The sequence below is a fragment of the Octopus bimaculoides genome, chromosome 18, assembly GCF_046866305.1.
Source record: "Octopus bimaculoides isolate indiv1 chromosome 18, ASM4686630v1, whole genome shotgun sequence".
Lineage (NCBI taxonomy): Eukaryota > Metazoa > Mollusca > Cephalopoda > Octopoda > Octopodidae > Octopus > Octopus bimaculoides.
This window is the reverse complement of record NC_142945.1, coordinates 34,668,561-34,685,856: the sequence shown is the minus strand read 5'-3', so window position 1 is coordinate 34,685,856 and position 17,296 is coordinate 34,668,561.

Here is a 17,296-nt window from a genome sequence, read left to right as displayed (position 1 = left end):
TATATATATATATATATAGCTTCTCATATGTATAAATTTCTGCTATCTATAATTGTCTCTTCATCTTTTCACTTTATTACTCATGAACAAACATACACAAACATACACACACACACACACACACATATACATACATGTCTATGTGCATACACACACACACATTGTCATTATTTAACATCCGTGGTTCATGCATTGGATAGTTTGAAAGGACCTCATGAGTTGAAGGACTGCAAGAGTGTATGAGGAAGACATAGGGGAAGTCAGAGAAGGAGGTGCATGAGTTAGGGAAGCTGTAGAGTATTAATGATACTGTTGATTGGGGTGATGAAGTGTTTTGAGTAGGTTTAGAGAAGTTATGCTACCAAAGAGGAGGGGTGAAGAGAGATAACATGCAGGAGTGGAGTGGAGAGATAAAATACATAATGCACACAGAGAGAGAATTTGGTGTCCTGAGGAGTGGGTGTATGGCCACTGCAGCATTTCAGTGGGGAGAACAATATTAATAGATGAAGAATGACTAACAAGTGAGATGGCACTGGGTAACGAGAGAAAAGTGGTATTTGGATAGTGGGAAACAGTTTCAGTGAATGTTGTGATGTGGTGGGAGGCAATGATAGGAGGGGCATTGACTGATTGGGGTGCTTACATATATGTATGTGAGTGTGTATATATGTATATATCTATATATACATACACATGTTAATGTTTGTTTTTATGTTCAGTTATAATAGAAACATTTTTACATTAACCTTTTAGAATTGAAACTGGCCACATCCAGCCTAAATATTCTACTTATTTTGTGTTTGAACTAACCAGATCTGGCCCCTCATACCTATCCCACTATGCCATTCTAAGAGTATACAACCATATCATTGAAATCTCAAAGCAATGAGAAAATACATGATTAATTTGAAACAGTGTGAATAAATAAGCATCATATTTGAAAAAGTAATCTGAATGCAAAGGGATTGATCTGATGGTTTACTCAATATTTTTTTAGAGTACAAATTTATCATTCTTAAGCACGAATATTATTGAGAGTGACTTCGAAGTTTCAGTCAGTTAAGCCATAATTGGACTGTGTGTGCATGTATGGGGGTGTATTTTATAACATTGGCACTAGAAAGATTAAAGATGGAAGTGAAGTTGTATAATACACCTCCATACACACATACACATCTATCGTTCTGTCTGTGTCTGTCTGCATGTATGTATGTTTGTATGTATATATGTATATGTATATATAGGGGTGCATTTATTATATATATAAATATTTACTTATATTTGTGTGACATTTTAGTTTGTACATGTTTATTTGTATATATATATACACACATGTATATTGATGCACAAAAGTTGGGAAAATTATTAAAAAAACAATATAGGCATTGTTTTTCTATGGATGAGTGTTGTAAAATCAAACCAAAAAAGTATTTATAAACTGAAATGGAGAAGAATAAAACAGCAAAAAATTTGACCAAATATTTCACAAAGAAACATTCACCCACATTGATCAGTTTTTCTTCTTTGTATGGAATGTATGGATAAGATACATACATACATATATATATATATATATATATATATATATATATATCTGCATATATATACATATGCATATACATATATATATATATATATATATATATATATATATATATCTGCATATATATACATATGCATATACATATATATATATATATATATATATATATATATATCTGCATATATATACATATGCATATACATATATATATATATATATATATATATATATATATATATATATGCATATATATATATATATATATATGCATATATATATATATATATATATATATATATATGCATATATATATATATATATATATGCATATATATATATATATATATATATATATGCATATATATATATATATATATGCATATATATATATATATATATATGTATATGCATATGTATATATATGCAGATATATATATATATATATATATATATATATATATATATATATATGCATATATATATATGCATATATATATATACAAGCATATATGCATATATACATACACACACATATATATATATACACACATATATACATGCACACACACATACACACACATACATTCCTGTACATACATGTGTGTGGGGAGGGGAATTTATGTATGTATATGTGTATGTACACATACACACACATATACGCACAACTGTTCTTACTGTTTGACTTGATTTTGATGTTATTTTTTGTATTATCACTACTACTACTACTACTACTACTACTACTACTACTACTATGATTATTATTATTATTAATATTATTATTATTATTATTATTATTATTATGTTTTCAATCTGACAGTTTTGTTTTGACTTTTCGCGATTGATTATTGCTTTGAAAAATGCCAAATTTTATATTTTCTTATTCCCCAATTTTTTCTAAATGTTTTTTCAATGAAATATTTCTGTATGGTTTTTACATTTGTTGTGATTCTCTAAATGTGGAAACTTATATAGTCTTTCAAGAATAGTAGCTGCATAAATCAATTGTATATCTGCCTATCAGCAGAAGCAATAGTTTTTGAACTTGTATGACATATGTTGTTGCAATGCTCTTATGAGGAGAAACTTCACATTCTTAAATAGCACAGTCAATCTCACTTCAGCTAACCAGAATTCAATTCCATGTAATTCGATTCACTTTTTACTAACATCATATCTGGTAGAATGCAAGGAAACTTATTTAGTTTTTTGTTATCTAAAACAAAAGAACCAAGGGATATATCTGTATGACATAGGCCTGGTATTTTTATTCTATTCATATGGTCATCAGTAATTTCAAATTGGTAGAATTCTGGCTTAAGAACCCCATGGAATTTTCAGAAAATCTTTACAAGTTTGTGTGTTGTGCACAAGAATTCATACGACTGTAAAAACGAAAATATTTTCTTTTTCTTTTTCGTGTGAGATTTAAGGGCAGTTTAGTTGTTATTTTTAGTACATCTTCCAACCATTTGATACCTTCTTCATTTCTTTGTCACTCTGACTTGTATTGATGTTTTTCAATATTTTCTCTCTCCACGAACACATTTCATGGTCCATTGCTGGGATTTAAACTAAAAAAAATTCCAACTGTCCATATTTTAAACTGATTGTTAAAAAACATTCAAATAAGACTGGAAACTTTAGGATTTATGTTGGGAAGGGTGGGTTTAAAATATTAAAAGAAAACGAATTTTTCATAATCATGTGAATTCCTGTGTGTAGAATACAATTTTGCAAAATATTTCTGAAAATTCCAAAAAATAAAAACTTATGAGTTGGGTTATATGGGGTGCTTAAACCAGAATTCCACCTTCAAATTTACTACCAACAGATTTGATGAATACACAAAATTACATAATAATGACAGAAGGTGAGAGAGAAAGAACAATCCATTATTTTTGCTTTTAATAGTTAACTGTTTCAGAGTGATGACATTCAAAGTTAACTCTTCAGCCATATTTAATAAGAATATACTGAATGATTGTATGGTTGAGAATTTTGATTTGCTAATCCTGTTTCCAGATCTGATTCTGCTTTGTAAAGAATATATATATATTAGAATTCTACATATTCATTCCTTCACTTGCTTTAAGTTTGTTAGTTTGTTAGAGAGAGTAAGATATGGAGAGAGTGAGAGGTGGAGTGAGAGTGAGAGAGAGGAAAGGAGATTAAGAGAAAGAGGGAGTGTAAGAGTGAGAGAGAAGGAGGGAGAATGAGTGAGATACCAGATAGTTCTTCCACTAACTGCGCTGTCACATGGTTAGTGGAAGTGAGAGGTGAAGAGAATGAGAGAAGTGTTAACAATGTGAAGGGGGAATTACAAGGCTAAAAAATTTGTTGAAGAGGTGGAGAGAAAAAGAGAGTGAGAGAAAGAGGGAGAGAGGGACAGGGAGGGGAAGAGAGGGGGGAGGGGAAGAGAGGGGGAGGGGAAGAGAGGGAGGAGGGGAAGAGAGGGGGAGGGGAAGAGAGGGGGAGGGGAAGAGAGGGGGAGGGGAAGAGAGGGGGGAGGGGAAGAGAGAGAGAGAGAGAGAGAGATGTAAAGCATTTAGCAAAGGGAAATTTCAAAATCATAATATATTATTGCGACTGGAATTTACAAAATAGTCATTGTTGTTATTAATTTTGATTTGCAAAGGAATTGAAACTAATCATGTAAATAAAAACATTTTGTATATTCTCTGTATCGTTTTGTGTACATTAATTGTTTATAATGTAGAGTAATTATGATAAAATATTGCGTAATAAGGAATATGGAATTCGATATTGTTCTTGAATTTTCAGTAGCATTAAATACTAATGAATGATATGTGTATTACATATTGTATATTTTTCTATCATTTATTGCACTGAAACAATAAGATTTATGCAGAATAAAAATGTAAATCATCCTTTCTTTCTTAAACAGCACCTCAAATTCTTTTCTGTTCTGTGGAATTTCCACTGGCCCCACTAGTATATATATATTGGCATATGTATTATTACTGTATGTGTGTGTATGTGTGTGTGTGTATGTGTGTGCATGTGTGTGTAATTTACCATTATAAATGAGTGAAAGATATGAATACCTGCAAGAAAACCGAAAAGCTGGAACTCCTTAAATGAAAGCTCTTTGGGCTGAGTTATTGACAATGCTTTGTAACTCTCACTGCCAGAAATGTAGAATAAACTGTAGGAAAGTAATAAGCAATGATTTTGTTGTTCACCAATTGTGAGAAACGAATAAAGACATCAAGTCCTCTATTCTGATGTACTACTTACATTGCCAATAACGTATTATAATAAATGTAGAATTATTCAATAACAAAAATAATAACTGTAATCATAATTGTAATTTTTTGCTAGGTATGCTTATTCGATTGGAATTTAAAAGAAGATAATGTTCATTGGGAATGTCAAAGGGAAATACAGTTCGTTGCTTTGAACAGCAAGTTTACTTTTGATCATTGTTAATCACTGTTTCGTAATCAAAAAGGATTTCAATAGAATGCAGTGCTGGTTTCCTGGTTTTGCTGAAGGCAATAGATGAAAAATCCTCTCATATATTCTACATAGGTTAATGGTTTTTAGTTGCAAAAACGAACATATGGGCCAATTTTTCCTAATGACAAGAAAAAAACAATGCTCTCGTTGAATTTTAATATGTGAATTAATCTGAAAATTTTCAATAATTTTCATATGAAACTCACAGCTTGAATCATATTTTGTCACCTTGTTTATACTTTCGAAGAAGCACTTATGTCGATATAGCCATAAATTTGGCCTTTTATTATTAGTTGCTAACGAACCATTTGGTTATTCTGCACAAATGTATTTCATATTTTTTCATGACAAGATTAATTTCTTTGAGTAATTAGTTTCATAACATATGCATCTGAAATATTTTTTAATAGGGAATACAGTTTTTGGCTTGAGATATTACACACTACAGTGATTTTAACATCTGTTTGGGTGATTTATAAATTATAACAACTGCAAATATCTAATCAGACTATTAACCATAATTATATTTATAGGAAAATGATATGCTACTAAACCTGTGCCAGCATCGAAAATTGATAGCAAATTAATAATCATACTACATACAAGGAAAAAGAGGCAATACATGTAGCTAGAATGCATAATATGTGTGTGTGTGTATGTGTGTGTGTGTGTGTGTGTGTGTATGTGTGTGTGTGTGTGTGTGTGTGTGTGTTTGTATATACACTCAAACATATATATATGCAGAGAGAGAGAAAAGAGTGAGAAAGAGAGAGAGAGAGAGAAAGAGTAAGAGAACGAGAAATGGAAATTTAAAATATCTTTTATTTTTTACTTATTTCAGTCACTGAGCTGTGGCCATACTACGGCACCGTCTTGAAGGGCTTTAGGCTTTTACGTCAACTACTAAATTATGGGAATATGAACAAACAAGCATTGGTTGCCAAGTAGTGATAGTGGTGGGGACAAATACACACACACACACACACACACATATATGACTAGTGTCTTTCAGTTTCCATTTGTTCAATCCATTTACAAGGCTTTGGTCAGTCAGGGGCTTATTGTATAAGACACTTGTCCAAAGTGTCATACAGTAGGACTGAACTTGGGACAATATGACAGGGAAGTAAACTTCTTATCACACAGCCAAGCCTGATCCACTTTAATCATTTATTTCAAGAAAGGATGAGGCAAATCATCATAAGAGATGGAAGCAGGGTAAACTAAATCATCCACAATGTTTTATTAATGGATTACTTATTTCTTCAAGTCTAAAATAGAAAAAGATAAAGTTATCCCTAGCGAAATTAGAATGAAGAGCAACAATTAATTCTGTAATTTAATTGCCAATTCTCTCATTTCTTCCATCTCAAGGCATAAATCTACTTCAATATCAGATTTTCATTCCATCCCTCCTTGATCAGAATGCAATAATTTTAATAATTTTCAGTCACAGAGTTACTGTCTCATTATAACAACTCTAAATACTGTTATTAATGATTCTGGTAATTAACACAAATTATGGTTAAATTGATTATAGAAGCAGAATACAATGTTTATAAAAAGAGACAATGTCAAATACTGCACTACGGTATGAGTTGTTAGTGTTGGTATACAAATTAAGCTTGGAAGTTGAGACTGGCAGAAGGGAGAACAATTTAAAATCATAGACACAGGGTAAATCTCCACATTGATTTTAGATGTAGTCATGCATCATCATTATCATTTAACTTCTGTTTTCCATGCTAGTATGGGTTGGATAGTTTGACAGGAGCTGGCCAGTTGAAGAGCTGCCTGGGTTCCCTATCTCTTTTGGCATGGTTTCTATGGCTGGAGGCCCTTCCTAATGCCAGCCACTTTACAGGGTATACTGAGTGCTGTTACATGGCACCATCCCGGGTGCTTTTACATGGCACTGGCATAAACAACCTTGCCAGGACTTCTATGGTCAGATCTTCTATGGTCAGATTTCTGTCCTGCCAGAAACCCTCACCTGTTTCCAAGTAAGGTAATATATACCATGTCCAGACATTTTTCATGGAAGACTGAAAATGAACAACACGCTTGTGTACAACCATCACATAATGTCAAGACCAGGGTACACAAAAACATACATACATGAATACATACAAACATACATATAATCCACATATAAGAAATTCCATCATGCCAGATAGGTCTAGTTGCAATTGCAAATCTATGAATGAATGCCCTTTGCAAACTCATTGCAGAAGGTTTAAAGTGGTTTACAACTGCATAGTTCATAGCACACTTCACAATTCTACTAGGTACTATATAGGATTCCCAATTAATTTCAAGTATCAAGATTTGATGCATTTAAATTCGTTTAAATATTAAGAGCATAGCAAATTTACCCCTCTAGCAGATCACATGCACTAACTCAAGAAAAAAAATCCTTACAGTATATCCTGGCCTATAGTTGATTCTGGTTTCCCATACCAGGGCCAGCTTTGCCTAAAAGAATCATTGCACATACTGTAACATAACCCAACACTGTCTCTTAAAAAGCAGCATGAACCATTCTCCACCTACATGCACAAATTTTTTAAGCCCTTCAAATTTTTCCAGAGGTCAAAGTGCAAAAAACTGACACTTCTGATTATCACTAACATATAGCTTAGACATTTTACCTATCCAACTCTTCTCCATACATAACCCGTTTACTGTTATTAAAAAAAACAGCACTAAACTTTCTCTACATGTATACATAGACTCCTTAGCCTCATAGTTCTTCTGCAGGTCTCATTAACAAAATATCTTCATTAGTGATATGGACACTCATTTATTATTTCAAAGTTTAATCAGAAATATATTATTTATTCCTCCCCCTAATTTCTCTGGACTGAATACTCCTCACTATACTCTTTACTCTTTTACTCTTTTACTTGTTTCAGTCATTTGACTGTGGCCATGCAGTCATCTTGATGAAAATTCCACATATCCTTCATGCATACATACATACATGCATACATACAAACATGCACGCATACATACATATATGCATACATACATGCATACATACATGTATACATACATGCATGCATACATGCATGCATACATACATACATACATACATACATACATACATAATGTGTAGGCTATGTCATGTTTCTGTGGAAGACATCACTCATGTGATTAACAGCTGTCCTAAAATGTCATTACGGTACTACCTCCCTGTGCAGCACGATGTTGCTAAAACAATTTACAATGCCATCCGCAAAAAAAAGACTGTCCTGAAATAAACTTAGAAAATCCCTCTGTTACAGAATACATTCATAAACACCAACTCAAGGAATGGTGGTGGAATATTCCCATCAAAACTTCTGTCAAATGTAAGCATAACAGGTCGAGTACTGTTGTTTGGGACAGAGGGACAAAAGTATGTACCATCATTGAGGTTGGCTGCCCTGCAGATATAAATATCTCTTTGAAAATCAAAGAAAAAGAGTACATCTATGGACAGCTGCTTTGAAACCTCCAGCTTCTGTACCCAGACTATGAATTCATATTCATACCAATAATAATTGGAGTACTAGGTTTTGTGAGTAAATGCTTAAAGAAGAATTTGGATAAATGGCGATTTTCAGAAAGAGAAATTGACTAGCTGATTCTTTTGTTACAAGTGCAATCTATGAGTGGAACAGTAAAAATATGCAAAACTTTTCTCAAGTACCAAATGTGAATTTGTCTGTGTCAACTACATCCATTTGTTGGAAACCAGCTCCATCCTTAGTGGAAGATTTATAATAATTAAAAAAATAGAAGAGACATACATACATACATATATCCACCATCTAACAACTTTCTTGTCATTAGATGGTGGATGAGGATTCTACAATTTCTTCTTGAACAACTACACGGGTGATTTGTTTATAATATTTGTGCTTGCAGAAGCTAACTCTTTCCGTCAAATCGACATCGCTTGTACAGGTACAAAGTACCACATGCCAGATGTCAAACTAACTGCAGAGCAATGTGAAATGAAAATGTTTTGCTCAAGAACACAACATGCCACCTGATCCAGGAATCAAACACAAAGATCTAGTGATAATGAGTACAGCCCCCTAACTGCTAGTGTATTTGACAAGCTTCTTTCAGTTTCTATCCACCAAATTCACTCACAAGGCTTTGGACAATTCAAGACTTTAAAAAAACTCTCCTGCCTGAATTACTGTGTTGTGGGACTGAACCCAAGACCTCATGGTTGGGAAGCAAGCTTCTCAACCACACAACCACATCTGTGCTTATACCATGCCTATGCCTATGCTATGCCTGTAACGTTTATGAATACTGTATCAATATTTATATCAATACACACACATTTGTTATTAATGTCAGAGGCAGTATTAGCAGCAAACAGTTACCTGAATGTCTTACTTAATGTGGATATATTCATCTTAAAAAAGCAACTCGTTTAGATGTGTAGCACTAAAAAAGCACAGAAGCGTCAGTACCAAATGTAAAGTGTCCAGCAGCAATGATGCAATTGCTCCAGGTCAACGATACATTTCATGTTAGAGACTACAACTTTTGAGAAGCAGAATACTTCCAGTTGGCAGTTGGTAGGATTTTGACAATTGCAGGTGGGGTTGTGAATTGAACACTGGGTGTGTCTTTGCATCTATTGTAGTGTGCAATGTTTGGAGTAATGTTGTGCATGCAGGAGCAACTGACCTTAACTTTATAGGGATTGAAGAATATAATATTACACTTTGAGCTCAAGGGAATTGTTTTTTAAGTAACATCAGGGAGCTCCCAGATATGTTAGTTGAAACTTTTAGTCTGAAAGAAGGATTAAATGACAGCATTTTCCTTTTTCTGACTCTTTTTGGGTTCAGAGGTTAGATGGGGTATCCTCCACTTACACTAACTTATCTATAAAGCCACTTCTCATTGGTTTCTCGTTGTAATGGAATATAGCCAAGTTGAAGATCTCTCAATCCATCAATAGATTAGATCATGCAATTAGGTTCCTAATTACAGCCGACGATGGCTGGAGTTTCTATGAATGTTAACAGTTTTCTCATTGGATTTTCTGTAAGGGTTTACTTGCCCTTCTCTTATGCTAGGAAGTTAACTTTTGTCAAACTGATGGTGACTGTTATAGTTAGGCTGAATTATTTGAAGATCTTTATCAAATTCTTCCTGAAGTTGTTCATGGTATGACTGTTCATATGGCTTCAGATTTCCAGGCCATCATCCCTGCATTTTATCAGGGCACAATCATTAAAAAGGTTGGTGAGTCCTCAGGAAGCTGCAACTAAAGGGCCCTCTCACCTTTCTACTTTCTACATAGATTTAAGGCAATACGACCATAAATAAATGGCTATGACATCAACAACAAAAACAAAGACATGTCCGTGTGTGTGTATGAATGCGTGCATGTGTGTGTGTGTGTGTGTGTGTGTGTGTGTGTGTGTGTGCATGCATGTGCACACATAGGAAATTTGATAAGCAACAACAAAAAGAAAAAAGACACCTGGAATATTTTTAAGTGTAGATTTTTTCAGTCAAATCTGATCTGGAGTAAATAAATAAAAACAATAATAATATCATATTAACTAATAAAGGAATATGTATGCAATAGCTTGATCAGCAGTAAATAGCAGTCAACTATCTGTCACATCACATTTTACCATTTAAAAAATATATTGTCTTTGATCATAGGTCTATTTGATTGGAACTGGTTTGAAGCTAAACAACAAGAACAACATCAAAGGTATATTTTTTAATTCATCATCAGTGAACAAGGTGAAGTTTCTATATAATTGGTTGACTTCTGTTTTAACAAGCACATTCAAATACATTGCTTTCTAGTTTTTAAAATGTTAGAGACCACAAAATGTTTCAAGTGCTCACTCATAGATCAGTGTCACTCTAAATAGGTGTGGCTGAAACAGGAAATTGCTGTCAAATTGTTTCTTTGATCAACAATCTGTGTATCATGGGTTTTTTTAAGCATAGTTCACTTGCACCACTCCAAAAATATCAGAACTAACAAAATGTTCTTTTCTTCATAGATCCAAACGCTTTATCCTCCATATTTATCTATCTAGCTTACAAAATAATCAGCTAACTATTCAAATTTTCATAAATAAATTGATGCGTAAAACAGCAGTACAATAAAAAAAATTCTAAAACAGCAGCTCTTAACATATTCTTTCATCCAACTACTTTCCCATCTACTATCAAAGTCCATCAAATTTTTATCACATAACTTTACTATGTTTAAAACAAAAACAAAATAGACAGAATGTGAAATCCACAGAAATGGAATTCCTACATTGCCACCTCACCTTCTCTTTGCATATTTCCGTTTTGCATTAACTTATAATCAAAACAAATGCTAACATTAATACTATGCAGCAAATCTCTCACTGACTTCCCACTGATGTACAAAAGACAGCCTTTGATATTTGGATTACCAATTTGTTGCAGCAGAACAGAGGAAAGTTTATATATCCATTTGTTACAAGTTGTTGTTCTATTTATTAATATCTTTTTTGATGTAGAGACATTTTAACGTTATCTAGCAGCCATTGTGATGGCAAGAGTTTATGATTTAGCAGTGAGTAATAGCACTCATCTTATGATATAGATATATCTTAATGTGAATGGAGACATTTCCATGGAGAGAATCCTAATTCTGAGGAAATAGCTTAGTACTGAAAAACAGGGCTTGTGAGATCATCAAATATCTTAGCACTGGCAAACAGTTAATGTATGTGGCAATATAGAAATCTCAAAGCCCTACGATAAGTGTTGTGATGTAAATATGTTTTAACCCTTTAGCATTTAGACCAGCCATATCTGGCGAAAATATTCTACATCTTTTATGCTCCAACTGGCCAAATCCAACATCTCACACCTACCCTACAATGTCATTGTAAAAATAAATAATCACATCATTGAAATTTTGAAACCACAGGATAAGGTATAATTAATTCAAAGCTATGTATATAAATAAACATTACATTTGATAATCTCAATGCTAAAGGCTGATAATTCTGTCTTGAGGATGTGTTTTAATACTAATATTTAATATTGATATTCAAGTATAATGCCATAGATTTTAGAAGGTGATACAATCATTTGAGTGACTACAGTACTTTTATCAGCTCATAAAATATAAAGGCAAATCTACTCTCAGCAGGGTTGGAACTTGCATCATAAAGGGACACCATAAAATAATATAAAGCATTTAGTCTGATGTCCTCCCATTCTGCAATTCTGCTGCTATTGATGTGTTTTAATATTGAATAATGGCTTTCAGGATCAAGAGATGTATGAGTAAACTTGATAGTAGTTCTTTGAAGTACATTTAAATATCTGGAATAAAAGTGTAAAAATAAGAATATAAAATATTCTATTTTCTGTCTAGTCAAGAATTGGCAGTATGGGAGTGGGAGATCTTTAACACCATGAATTGGGATAATTTCTCTTCGTTCTGCTTCTTAAGCGTTTGGAAATAAATGCAAGCAGAGCACTAAAAGGATGACTTGGCAAAAAGAATTGGCTAACAGCCATAAATGAAGATGGTCAAAGTGACATATTCAAAGACTGCAAAATATATCTAGCAATAATAGTGACAGTAGTAGTAGTAATAGTAGTTGTGATAATATTCAAGAAAAGCTGATGAAGATTTTGAGTACAAAATATTTTTTATTTGTTTTTTATTGCTTTGAGTAATGACATTGGCCAACAATGAGGTCTAAGATTCAATCCCGTGTATGGCATCATGGATAAATGCCTTTAACCATAATTTTTGGTTCATAAGTGAGTGTGAACTTAAAGGCTGTGTGGCAACCTATTGGATGAATTATACCTGTGATTCAAAGGTGCTGTCTTGTCACCTATCACATCAGCCTGATTTGATCTGAGAATTATGCTAACAGTTCATACATCTGTGGAATATTCTTTAATTCAACAAGTAGGTCGAACATTTGATCGTGCAACTGAATGCCCATTGTCCCTACCAATGCAGACTTTGTCATCATTCAACTTTTAGGTGAGTTTTGATATCATAATATTGTGACTTTCATGCCTTTCCTAAGAGCACAAGTCATAGGCATACAGAAAAAATCCAATCTGGAATCAGAATTTTTTTATTTTTATCCCTGATCTAATAACACTTCTCACATCCCTAGATACTCAATAATTCCTATTTCTAAATGTCATTATATTTCACTCATAAATATGCTAAAAAGTTATGTGAAATAGATGCAACTAATGTAGAAGTATTTTATCAGCATCCCTAATATATGCTTTATGGCCATTATATAACATCCCTTGACACATTACTAAAATATTTAATAGGAATTGATAATGATCATGGTAAAATTTTACTGATTCTAAGGCCATGTTTACTAATAATTCAATAAACAGTTGACTATAGTAGATTGTTGTAAAAGCTTTTAAACATAAAATATTCATTCATTTCAATCGAATTAGAATAAATTTAAAATCACTTTTATTAGGGGTTAAGGCATGCTATTACTACTCTAGCTCTGTCTATGACATGTTTTCTATACTTTGCTGATACTTGAGAATGAGGATAGCCAAATGGTTATGGTTAGAGATAAGATGAGAAGGTGGCACAATTCATACTCTAGCATCAGCAATGTATCATAACATTAACCAGAGTACTTAACACTAAACTATTATTCCACTCTAAAGTGCCCAGTTCAAGAGATCCATATACAAATCCTCCAATGAGCCTGCAGAAAGTGCAAAAACACAGAGTACACTTCTTCGTATTCCCTTCAGCATTCTCTAAGACCATTTCTCATGTATACTTTCAACACCTCTTTTCTGTTGTTATGAGGGCAGGCTGAAAAGTTCATAGGCTGACTATAAACAACTGATGCTTGAGCCATGAAATCTTGTATGCATGAATTGCAACTTTTCTTATCGATAATTGTATTCTTTCTTTCCAGTTAGATTGACATCTGACTGTGCAAAGAAGACTTCTGTAGCAACTACTAGTGACGTCTCTTGAAAATGGACAAAAATTTGGCATCATGCTGTTATCAAGTACTTGCTGGAAAAGGGTTTAGCACCTAAGGACATTCATGCTGACATGTTTGCTACATTATGGGATGACGCTCCAGCTTTATCAATAGCACAAAAGTGGGTAGCTGAGTTTGGGAGGGGAAGGTCTAGATGTCTTGCAACTTCAGCCACTGAAGAAAGCATTGATTATGTTCACCACATGGTGATGGATGACAGGCGATTGACTATAAATCAAATAGCCAATGCTATTAGCATATCTCATAAAAGAGTTGAGAATATTCAGCTAAATGAGCTTGGAATGATGAAGGTTTCTGCTCAGTGGGTGCCATGTCTTCTGACACCTGATCAAAAGTACACCAGGCTGATCACATTGTAGGAAAATCTGATATTGTTTGAGGTAGATCCAGCTGGTTTCCTAAGTTAGGCTGAGTGTTAGGTTCATCACTTTGAACCAGAAACAAAAAGATAGTCCATACAGTTGAAACACCCCTCCTTACCTGCTCCAAAGAAGGCCAAAGTTCTTTCATCTGCAGGGAAGGTGATGGCCTCCATTTTTTGGAATGCAAAAAGTATTTGACTATCTTGAAAAGGGCAACAGTATCAATGGAAGATACTGTGCCAACTTGCTGAGGCAGTTCAAAAGGCTATCAAGATCAAATGCCCAGGAAAACTGACAAAAAGTGTCTTGTTTCATCAGGACAATGCTCCAGCACACAAGCCTTTGGTTTTAGTGCATGCTCTGCATGAGTATGGCTTTGAATTGGTATCACCCTCCCCATTCTCCTAACTTATACCACAAGGGCGGACTATGTAGAAAAATAAACCTCACTTGGTAACATTCCATGAGAGTATCTTGATAATCCTATGAAATTTTAAAATGGCCCTTGTATTTAATAATGTTGGCATAATTTCCAATGTATGAAATCTGTCATACTTAACTAAATGTACAAAACAGAATGTACAAAAGGTGAAAGAAAATGAATTTTTGAGTGAACAATTAATAAAAATGTTCCAAATAGTCAAATAAGTTACCTTGACGACAGTGACAGTAAGAACAACAACAATAGTTATTGCGATTCTTACACAAAGTCAGATATTACAGTCGAACTGGTCTTTAATACAAAATGAACAGATGGAACCTTTAAATCTACCACAGTTACAAGGAAAAAATGGAAATAGGGAAATTTCATAAAACTAAACATTTCTTTGCCATGGGAGAGGGCAAAGAGAAAACTTATAAAACTCTGCTTTTGAAAAGTTGGACTGACTATTCCTCATGTGAAGCTGTACAGCATGTCTCTAGGAAGCAAAACTGAAGACACAGTGAAAACACAGTTGAAACTGTTGGACATACCTCTAACTCTATCTTTATACCTCAGCACAAGAGTCAAAGAAACACAAGAATTCCAGTAAGATATGTTAGACATGGTGTAAATCAGTGGTTCTCTACTGGGGTTCATATGGTCCTTGGTGGTTCACAGAAGATTTTATTATTGAAATTTACATGCAACAAATTGATTATACTTCTATAATACACAAAAAATATTATAATCTTTTTTATACAGTTCCTGATAATATCTAATAACAAAAAGTGTAGTAGGATAGGAAAGTATTGTAGTTCACTTGAAGCATTGTGTATTGTTTGTAAAGAATAAAATGTTTTGAATGACACAACAATGCACTATAATACAAACAATGGACTATAATAACTGTTGTAATTTAATCATTTATAGTAGGATATTTTTATATACATCAAATGACTATGGAGGTCTAATAGAGGAAAATAGGAATCAAAGGGATCCATAGGCATAAAATTGGTGTAAATAAATGGCTAAAAGTGACTTTTATATTGCAGTAGAGGAGAGAGGTCAAAGTAAGGTTTAAAAAAAGGTGACTTATGATAGGGGGTGTCAAAATGGATTTACAAGTTCTAACAACTTCTGAAGGACATTGGGCAGCATCAGAACTATATCTAGAAAACATTGAGACAAAGAGCATGAGATTAATGATACAGTAAATTAATCCTACTTGTCAGAATAAAATGTACCTGAATGACTGGGAAAACTGGAAAGACTGTTAAAATCTCTAATTTCAAGAATATCTCCAACCAAAACTTAAGGGATTACAAATGAAACATACATAAACTTAGCAAAAGAAATAGATGAGCTAACACTTTGTTCCCTAGCACCACAAGCCTGTGGTACCACACTTTCATGCAATGGGGAATATTGGCTTTAAATGTTGGCACAAGGCCAGTAATGTCAGGGAAGTGGGTAAGTCAATTACATCAACTGGTAATTACTTTATTAATCTCAAAAGGATAAAAGGCAAAGTTGATCCCAATGGAATTTGAATCAGAATGTAAAAAGATGGACGAAATGCTACTAAGCATTTTACCCAGCATGCAAATGATACTGCTGGCTCACTCTGGTGAAACTGATGCTATTAATGTTTCACTTAAAATTATTATAAGTTGGTCTGCAAGAAAGACATGAGCAGAGAAGAGATTTCAGAGATTTGATTTTCAGGGAAAGGTGATCAGAGCATAGTGACAATAGTAGGACCTATGGGCTGGATACATCATGGGTGATGAAGTGTATTACATTATATTACTGGGTGGAAATTATGTTTTGCATGTGTTGTGTAGATTGATTATTTTGGGTCATTGAACTAAAAATAGATGATGAAACAATTACAGTAATGACTGTGATGATGATGAGGAGCAGGAGGAGGGAGAGGAGGAGGAGGGAGAGGTGGAGGAGGGAGAGGTGGAGGAGGAATAAGAAAAAGAAGAAGAAGAGGAAAAGAAGGGGAAGAGGAAGAGGATGGGGAGGAGATGTAAGCTATGGGATGTGGTTGCACCAAGAATGACTGTGTAAGGTGTATTTTTGTGATTTTTATATTTTTGTCCATGTTCTTTTTAAAATTACACTTGACTCATCAATTACAATTGGAACCACCTACACTTTCATGCCCTACAGCAGTGGTTCTCAACAGGGAGTCTATATAACCCTTGGGGATCCATATAAGAATTTCTTGAAAAAATTAATGTGGAAGAAATTATAGAAATTATATTTCTATAATACACGAAATATTTTAACAATCTTTTGTTTTTATACAATTCCTAATAATATTCAATTAAAAAATATAAGACTTTTTAAACATTGAATGGGTATGAGGATCCACCTAAGCAAAATAAGAATCAAAGGGGTCCATAGCTTAAAAAAGTGGTTGAGA